Source organism: Leopardus geoffroyi, chromosome A2, assembly GCF_018350155.1.
Source record: "Leopardus geoffroyi isolate Oge1 chromosome A2, O.geoffroyi_Oge1_pat1.0, whole genome shotgun sequence".
NCBI classification, from domain to species: domain Eukaryota; kingdom Metazoa; phylum Chordata; class Mammalia; order Carnivora; family Felidae; genus Leopardus; species Leopardus geoffroyi.
In genome coordinates, this window is record NC_059331.1 from 35,268,964 (window position 1) to 35,276,390 (window position 7,427).

Consider the following 7,427-nt stretch of genomic DNA (forward strand, 5'->3'; position numbering starts at 1 on the left):
CTTTTTTTTTTTTAAGACAAAATAAATCTAGGCTACAATGGTACAGTTTAAATCAGCAAATTCTCCAGCTTACTAGGGCCTTCACGATTTGGTCCAAACTCCCTTAACTTAGTGATATGGACGCTGAGAAACAGAAGTTAATTTCTACCTTAGGGTCACATAGCTAATGATAGAGTAAGTCAGCATTCCATTGGTCTAGATAAGACTTTGAGGATGCTTCACTTTTTCTCTTGCAGCAGAAAGGCTATGTCTTTCTCCAGGATTCTGGTTATTTAAAAAGACTTCATTTTTTAAGTCAAGGTCTTTAAAAAAACAATTACAAAATAAAAATGTCTTTCAAACAGTCAAGAAATAAAACCATTATGTTTTGAGGCAGTCTGGGTAGATGTTATGAGCGTCTTGTCAAGATGATAGATCAATAGGAAGGTGAGAGAACACACTGAGTGAAAAAAGAATGTGATAATAGAAATCAAATGCTCTGTAAAGGTTGGATGTATTATTCCTTCTAAATATTACTTTTTTGGTCATTATTAACCCTAGTATTTTGTTTTATTCTTCACATTTGAAATTTCTTCCACTGTAAGGTTTAGGCTTTATATAAAAAGATACGTATATTCTAATCTATTTTAGGACCTTCTTAAAGGTCATTGTGGGAATGATCTGAGAGCCTTAACAGGACATATGTATTAGAGTCCTCATTAGCTACTCAAGCAAAAACTCTTAAAATTCAAAGAATTCTGGGTTGGTGTTAGGATGGAGGAAAGAGACCTTTTTCTCTTTTAAAAGCAATCCAAGAATTCAAAACTCCAGTGGATGGCCTACAGAGCCCATTAAAAATTTCAAGATGTGACATGGCCTTGATTGCTGAATTGGCTGTGCATGGAGGTGACAGGAGGGAAGGTAGTGCTGCTCAGAGGTAATATAACTCATATTAAATAAGAGTTGTCCTCTAAGAATGCCAAGCTCTCAAGGCACCAGGTAACTTGGGTCTCTTAGTTATATATTCATTTTCTGTGGACTAACCCACATGCTCCTGCCCTCTCCAAAAAAACCCTGGGTCATATGTAACACATACTAGGTGATATCTACTTTTATTTTTTTTTCAATTTTTTATTTAGATTCTGGTTGGTTAATATACAGTGAAATATTGGTTTCAGGAGTAGACTTCAGTGATTCATCACTTACATACAACACCCAGTTGTATTTACTTGCCCTCCTTAATACCCATCACCCATCTAGCCAATCTCCCACCCACCTCCCTCCATCAATCCTGTTTGTTCTCTTTAAGAGTTGTTCATGGTTTGTTTCCCTCTCTCTCCCCCTTCATATGTTCATCTATTTTGTTTCTTAAATTCCATATATGAGTGAAATCTTATGGTATTTATCTTTCTCTGACTGACGTATTTCCCTTAGCATAATATACTCTAGCTCCCTCCACATCATTGCAAATGGCAAAATTTCATTCTTTTTGATGGCTAAGTAGTATGCCATTGTGTGTGTGTGTGTGTGTGTGTGTGTGTGTGTGTGTGTGTATCTCACATCTTCTTCATCCATTCATCAGTCATTGGGCATTTGGGCTCTCTCCATAGCTTGGCTATTGTTGATAATGCTGCTATAAACATTGGGGTGCATGTACCTCTTTGAATCTGTATTTTTGTATCCTTTGGCTAACTACCTAATAGTGCAATTGCTGGATCATAGGGTAGTTCTATTTTTAACTTTTTGAGGAACCTTCATACTGTTCTCTAGAGTGGTTGCACTACTTTGCATTCCCACCAACAGTATAAGAGGGTTCCCCTTTCTCCACATCCTCACCAACACCTGCTCTTTCTTGTGTTGTTAATTTTTCATATCAACTTTTAAATACATGCTTCACATTATTTCAATAATGTCATAACTGGTCTCTCTGCTTCTACCTGTCACCTCTTAGAGCCTATTCCCAACCCATGAACACAGTGTCCTGCTAAAATAGAGGTCATATTGTGTCACTCCTCTGCTTTGACCTTGTAATAGCTTGTATCTTAACTCAGAACAAAGATCTAAGTCATTATGATGCTCCACAACCATGCTTCTCAAAGATGGTCCCTGGACCAAAAATATCAGCTTCAGAAATGTGTTAGACATGCATATTCTTAGGCTTGACCCCAGATCTATTTATTCAGAAAGTCTGGGGGTCTAGGGGTGGGCCCAGCAATCTATGTTTTAACAAGTCCATCAGGTAATTATGATACCCAGCTAAAGTTTGAGCACTACTGTGCTACAAGACTCTATGGTATTTAGATCTCATTACCCTTGGATTTCATTGACTATACCCCCTCTCCTCACCCTACCCCAGCCACTGTGGCCTCCTTGTAGCCACATGAATATACTAAGTCTGCTCCTACTGCTTTGCCTTTGTAGTTTTTGTTCCCTTTCTCCCAGATAGCTACACATGTGGCTTGATCACCAACTTCAAGTCTTTTCTTAGATGTCATCCTCACAGTTGAGGGATTCTCCCAGCCCCTCCTCTATTTTAGTTTCCTAGGGCTGCCATTACAAAGTGCACACACTCGGTGGCTTAAAACACACATTTCTTCCCCCACAGTTCTGGAGGTTAGAAGTCCCAAGTCAAGGTGTCAGCAGGGCCATGTTGCCTCGAAGACTCTGGGTAGAATCTTTTCTTGCCTCTTCCTAGCTTCTTGTGGTGGTCTTAAATCTTTTAACTGAGTGACTCCAACCTCTCCCTCTTCACTGCATGGCACTCTCCCTGTGTGTCTTCACACTATCTTCTTAGAAGGACACCAGTCATATTGTATTAGGAGCCCATCCTACCCCAGCATGACCTCATCTTAACTAATGACATCTGCAAAGACTATTTCTAAATCATGTCACATTCTGAAATACTGGAGGTTAGGACTTCAGTGTACCTTTGTGATGGGCTGTAATGGAACCCATAAGCACCCTATCCATTAAAAATTGCACCCTGCCGTCATCACTGCCTATCCCACTGCTGTTCTTTGTTTCTTTTCTTGCTGTTTATCACCTCCTAATACACCCTGTGTTTTAGTTGTCTGTTTGGCTCACTACTGGCTCCCTCCTTTGGAATTTAAGTTCTACAAGGTCAAGGATTCTTGTCTGGTTGGTTTGCATCCTCAGAGTATCCACAGCTCTTATACCTGGCACACAGTAGGAACTCAAAAAATATTTTTTGTATGAATGAAAATGATAGACTATTAAATTTAATTTTTAAGAAGTCTGATGATTTATCTTTAATTTAAAGCACAAAAAAGCAATCTCTGGTTCCCCCCACCCCTTTATCCCTTGGAGGCTAGGTATGGAGAAAATAGTATCAAACTATCATGAGAGGAAATTCATTCTGAAACTAATGGTAAGCTTGTGGGTGGACACAGATTTTTCAATAAGGGGGAAAGATCCAAGGGAAAGCTTTGGGGTGGAGATTTTGTTAGGTTAATAAATAAACTGGCAATCACAAACCAGGCAATGGACAGGTATCTGTAGAATAATTGGGTGAAAGAAAGACATAGAGTGAAAGTCTCCTACACTGAGGTCTCTTGAAGTCACGAAGCCTCTGTTCATTCATTCACTCATTCATTCCTTCAACAAATACTTGAATATCTAAGCGCCAATCTCTGGGCTCCAAGCATGGCTATAAGACTGGATCTCGGAATTTCTGGAAATTGCACTGTGGTATGGGATTAAACATAAGGGAGAGTATAGTTATACACATTTTTATGGGGCAAAGCCTGCATGAACTCTCTTTGTCTCCGCCCCAAAGAAAATCAGTTTCCCTCCACCTGGTCTAGGCATAAAATAACACAGGTGTTTAGTGGCCCGGTGGGAATTCACCAAAATGGAAGCCTGGATTGGAATTTCAAAGGTAACACTGCTCTTTTTCAGGCCTTATTATTAAACTCATTGCTGAAGCATTCCCTTTGAGCAATGGATTTAAGTGCAGGAGCTGATTAGTGAAGTATGTTAACACGTGAGGCTGTAACCTTACACCTAGGTTTGCATTTCTGCTCTGCTGTGTATGAGCCATATAACTTTGGAAAACCTACCTAACCTGAGTCTCTGTTTTCTCATCTATCAAATGGATCTCACGGTTGTGTGAGATTAATACAGATAAAGACTTTAAGCATTTAGTATAGTGACTGGTCCACCTTAAGCACTCAGTATAAAGGAAGACACAAATCCAGGTGTGGGATTATTCAAGTTTGGAGCATCTCTGCTTCTCTTTGGTGGCATGTGGAAATAAAATGGGGCCATAAAAGCACATTGAGGCAGAGACCTGAAAATGAGAAACACCCGTACAAAACAAAAGATGGACAATGGTGTCAGGAATGACACAGAAAATTATAAACTTCTCCTAGATTTCATTTTTAGGAGACCATCTGAATTCCATCCGTCATATGAGTTTGGGATGACAAATTTAAGGCAAATTTCATAAAACACTACAGGGAAGTGAACCATAATATCAAAGCATGAGGATTCATCCTGGTATTGTTAAAATTAAGCAGAATGGCTTTGGAGCCTTTCTCTTTAGCAGCTTGCTTAACCATGTTGCTTATAAAAGGCAGCAGTGAATTGAAACTGAACAGTAAACTGTGCTCTCACCATCTGTCTTAAAAGGAATAGGACATAGGAGTGACTGTCATTCACACTGTTTGTAAGGCAAAACCACTTCTACGTTTTTCCAGCCTTGAGTTGAACACCCTATACAGAGTTGGAACCAGACAATTAAAAATGCCTCCGAAGGTTATTTCCAGGGCTTACATTTCAATAGGAATTCTTCAACAATGATGTTTAAGCTGTTCAATGATAATTCACATTACTTTATTAGATTGGGCTAATTAAAACACTGAAGGTAACCCACCCTCTGCCATTCTCTCCTGTCCTGTTTTCCCTTCTAATTTCCTCTAAGTGATCATTGAAATTTGGATAGGCTGTGGAGGTGACCTGACCAGTCACTAAATAACTACCATGGTCTTTGCTTTGCTAACCTGGCGGCTTTTAGAAAAACCACATTGGTAGCCACAATCTGGTTTGAACCTAAGAATAATAGCATTGCTTTGAAAATTCGGTGCCTAGACAAGCAAAGTATCCTTTTTTAGAGCAATTAGGTCAGTATTCTAGAGACGGAGACAGGGAATGAATGAAAAGCCCAAGGACCCTCCATACTCCTTCACTAGATTCTCCAGCATGCTGTCCCGATAGTTTGCTGGCCCACTTCTGACTAAACATAGAGATCTTTTCTTGCAGGTAAAGCATTTGATATACATTTTTCCTTTCTGGAAACGTGAGCAGTGGCCTTTTTAGGTCAAATATATAGGTCTACATTATGGATGGCCCACAGTGCCTGCTTTTGTAAACTGATTGCTGTTCTGTCCTTGCTTACCCCAGAGCAGAGAAGATGTTCAATCTAAACAGGCATATTTCTGCTAAATGACCTTTGCTCAGCCTTGTGTTCATTATAACTTCACAACATGTCTACAGAATTGGATTAAACTAGGTTCAGTGTCTATTTGGTAATTCCTTGCGCAGCCGATTTTTTTTTTTAATTTAAAGCAATACTGAAGAACTCTGCTTTACTGCCAATAGCAGGGGGACTGTTTTATGAGGAGACATAATTTGACTTAGAATATTCCCCCTCTTCTAACAGTGTGCTGTATTTTAATAGCGTTCCCATATATTATGCAAACGAAATGTTTTACAGACGTGTCACAGATGGCAGTTGGAAGTGACTATTGGACGATCACTCCATACCACCCTCTTCTTAAAAACAACAAGCTTGATTTGTCTCCCCGTGGTCCCTAAGTTGAGGAGCATAAGCCACAGAATTAAGAATAAATTCTGAAGAGTTAAGCAGGGGTGGAAAACAGAGTGTTCTTTAAAGAATGACTAGGGAAAAATGCCTTCCGGTGTGGTTCCTGTAGGAGAGAATTTCATGCCTCCACTAATAAGAATTATTATTTTTCACTATATATCATGCTTTGTGCTGGGAGAAAGATGGGAGGAGGGGAAGCCAAGTGCTTGAGAGCTCCGGGGGCTGCTGATTTCCCACAAAGTTGAGTGCTTCTCATTAGCAAAACTGTGGGTCACATATCCCCATTCTAGGCTTCTCTTTTAGGCTTTCCAGAGCAATTTTGGAGCACCTCCAAATGGTGTGTTTTGTGGCATCCATTTTTTTGGTTACAGGTGCCTTTCAAACCTCTGTCTGCAAGCAACTCATGGCCCTCTGACCTCTATTTCCTGAAAGCAAAGTCTTCCCCCCATTTTAAAAAAAAATTGCTCCCATTTCTAAATCTGGTCACCATGAACATTTCCACGGAGTTCAGCTTATCTATTGAATGAGTCACACTTTGTGACTGCGACGTGGCTGAAAGAAATCCAGTTAAACTAACTCAAGTAGAAATGGGGGCTGTGGACAGAACATGGAAATTTCATAGATCTCAGGGATAGGAAATACTGTAATGTCAGGGCCTCGTGGAAAATGAAACTGGAAAGTGAGTCTGGATCTAAACAGCTCTGGGAGACTCAGTAGTCAGAACAGTCAGAAAATTAATAGACTTCATTCAAATTTTTTGTCATCATTATGCTTTGGCAGTCTTTTATGTGTCCTTAATTTTTGGCCTTGCCACCAACCTATATATCATGTTTCACAGTCCCAAATCCAAATTCCTTGGAAGCCAATCTTTTGGCCTGACTCACCTTTTCTCTTCATTTCCAGATCCGTGGCCAAACTATGGTTGATGCTTATTTGAGTTAGGTGTTTTATTTTCCTGATCCAATCAGATCTGGAGGGGGAGAATACAGAAGAAGAGTCACATACTGTTGTAATATCAGAGGCTGTGGCCAGTAATAGGTAGTTTGGGAGAAGGGTGTGGGTATATCTTCTAACATAAAGTAATCACCTTTGTTCCTAGGGACGCTTATGGAATAGACTAATTGTATTTCAGCAAAGGTAGAGTTGTTTGAAAAGGCAAGGTATTTGTCACTTATATCGAAAACATATTAAGTATGCATTTTTATCTTGCCCTGGGTCTGTTCCTTACAGCAATCAAAAAACAAGAGACTTGGTGTGCCTGGGTGGTTCAGTCAGTTGAGCGTCTAACTCTTGATTTTGGCTCAAGTCATGATCCCAGGGTTATTGGATGGAACCCGCATCCAGCTGTGCACTGAGCATGGAGGCTACTCGAGATTGTCTCTCTCTCCCTCTCTCTCTCTCTCTCTCTCTCTCTCTCCCTCCCTCTGCCACTCCTCCACTCACGCTCTCTCTGCCATAAATAAGTAAATAAATAGATAGATAGATAGATAAAACTTCATACATGCATCCAGTGTGTGTGTGTGTGTGTGTGTGTGTGTGTGTGTGTGTGTGCTTGCATGTACATGTGCTTATACGCATGCACATACAATAAGAACAGAAGAGG

The 7,427-nt window shown here is 40.0% G+C and overlaps 1 long non-coding RNA gene across 1 annotated transcript; it reads right to left on the minus strand.

Moving 5' to 3' along the window:
- Positions 1-3,483: 3,483 nt before the first annotated feature.
- On the minus strand, positions 3,484-6,802 carry LOC123605839. Its single transcript, XR_006715925.1, has 2 exons — positions 6,709-6,802; positions 3,484-3,682 (listed from the first exon to the last, which is right to left on the minus strand). It is a non-coding gene; the product is annotated as an uncharacterized LOC123605839 (long non-coding RNA).
- Between the last annotated feature and the right edge of the window lie 625 nt (positions 6,803-7,427).